Below are 1820 nucleotides of genomic sequence, written 5' to 3' on the forward strand. Positions count from 1 at the left end.
TTTTTTTGTTATTGATGTTATTTGAGCTTGAAACATTTGGTATCATAAAGTATTTTTGTTTCCGTATGATATTGTATATACCAATTTAGCCTTTTAAATCTGAAGTTTGTGATATCATTGCAGACTTCAACTGCTGCCAGCTACTCTAAATTTGTGATTGTGAGCCGTGAAATAAGAAGTGCTTTAGTGGCATAATGTCCCCCCAATCGATTCAGTGGTACACACTTATCATACTCCTCTTTTTACCTTGACTATGTAGTAACAAGATTGACAGATCTGCACTTTCTCCTTTTTCCCTTTAGACTATGAGGTTTTCCCTTTAGATTTCTATTTCTTATTTTTATTCAACTGTTTAAGAATCTCTCAGAATTTCATTCCACAATGTCAAAAACTCCAGATTTTCCAGGTAAAGTAACCTGCAAAATCTTAACTTCCTCTCTTCTCTACGTATCTTTAATGTTTGATTGATATTTTCGCAGATGAGGCCCTGCAACAACATAATCCGACATTAAAGAGACTCGCAAGAGGCTCTTGCAGCTTAAAAAGCTTCTTGAAGAGGTCTTCGATGCTCTCATGAACCTCACTGTTGACTTGGTTTTAACTGCTCATCCTACTCAATCTAATCATTGGTCTTTGCTCCAAATTTTTGGGAGGTTTGTAGACCTTTTCCTGAGTGTCTATGCTTGATAAATGATGTGTTTAACTGTTGAACATTTCTGAATCCATGAAACCCGCAAGTAACTCATGAAGTTACATATATATATATGCTTACGAGCTTGGTTCGAGGTGGGAGGATCAGTTTACTCATTCACCATTCCTATTGCAATTTGAAAGTTGAAGAGTCTTTTTTTTCACTGGTTGAAGAGTCTCATAATGGTTCTATATATGAATGACTAATTGATAGTCTTTTTAACTACTACTGGATCGGAACTTTATTATTCTCTCTTAGTTGTATACAGTTACAGTAACTTGGAGTGTACCAGTAAATAATGGCTATAGAGTTCTTATCAAATAACAACGCTAATACGACATCTTCTCAACTTCCTGTTTACGGTAATATCTTGCCTTATGTTTTATTAGTACTACAGTTCCAGGACCAATATAGTATGTTTTTGATCAAAAAAAAAAATAATACAAGTTTGTTTCATCAGTAACAATGGATTGTTGTTATTGGGTAATGGAATATCACAAAACTACTTGAAAATATCACTTTTGTACATTTAACATTTTTAGGTTGATGTGTTCATGTCCAATCAAATAGAGTTCACTATGTATAATAAAACCAATAAGGAAAGATGACTGAAAATTCTCATGAGATACTCGCATCACAAGTAACCATCTGCAAATGATTACAGATGTAGTAAATCAAACATGATCCATAAAAACAATGGAGGCAGAGCACAATGTCGATGATACACGAGCACTGGTTTAGTAGTTGCCAAATAGATCCACTAATTATTAACATCATTACTTCTTTTTTCCTGAAGACATACATCGTTTTAAAAAAAAATGAAATACGTGAGTTACATGATGTAGTGAAGGGCCATCTAGAAAATAGACAATGCTACTACATATACGCTACTTCTCCGTGAACTAATTCCTTGGAAAAGTTTTAAGGGAAAATAAATAATTACTCCAGATGCAAGACACATTTACACAAATCGCAATAAGTAACAAACAGACACCATGATCAATAACATTATCCCAAGAAAAATAGGACATAGAACAAGGTAAAAGATTCTCACAAGCAGTTGGTTAGTAACTTGCCAAATAAAATCCAGTGGTAACCAAGAACCTTCCTTTCGATTAAAGAGAAAGAA

The 1820-nt window shown here is 33.8% G+C and overlaps 1 long non-coding RNA gene across 1 annotated transcript in view; it reads left to right on the forward strand.

Annotated features, from left to right (window-relative positions):
- Nucleotides 1–884, forward strand: part of LOC106325880 — a 1968-nt gene extending 1084 nt beyond the window's left edge. Inside the window, exon 3 of the long non-coding RNA XR_001267079.1 lies at nt 124–884. This is a non-coding gene — a long non-coding RNA (uncharacterized LOC106325880). The remainder of the gene's footprint in view (nt 1–123) is intronic.
- Nucleotides 885–1820: the final 936 nt, after the last annotated feature.

This window comes from Brassica oleracea, chromosome C2 (genome assembly GCF_000695525.1).
Source record: "Brassica oleracea var. oleracea cultivar TO1000 chromosome C2, BOL, whole genome shotgun sequence".
Lineage (NCBI taxonomy): Eukaryota > Viridiplantae > Streptophyta > Magnoliopsida > Brassicales > Brassicaceae > Brassica > Brassica oleracea.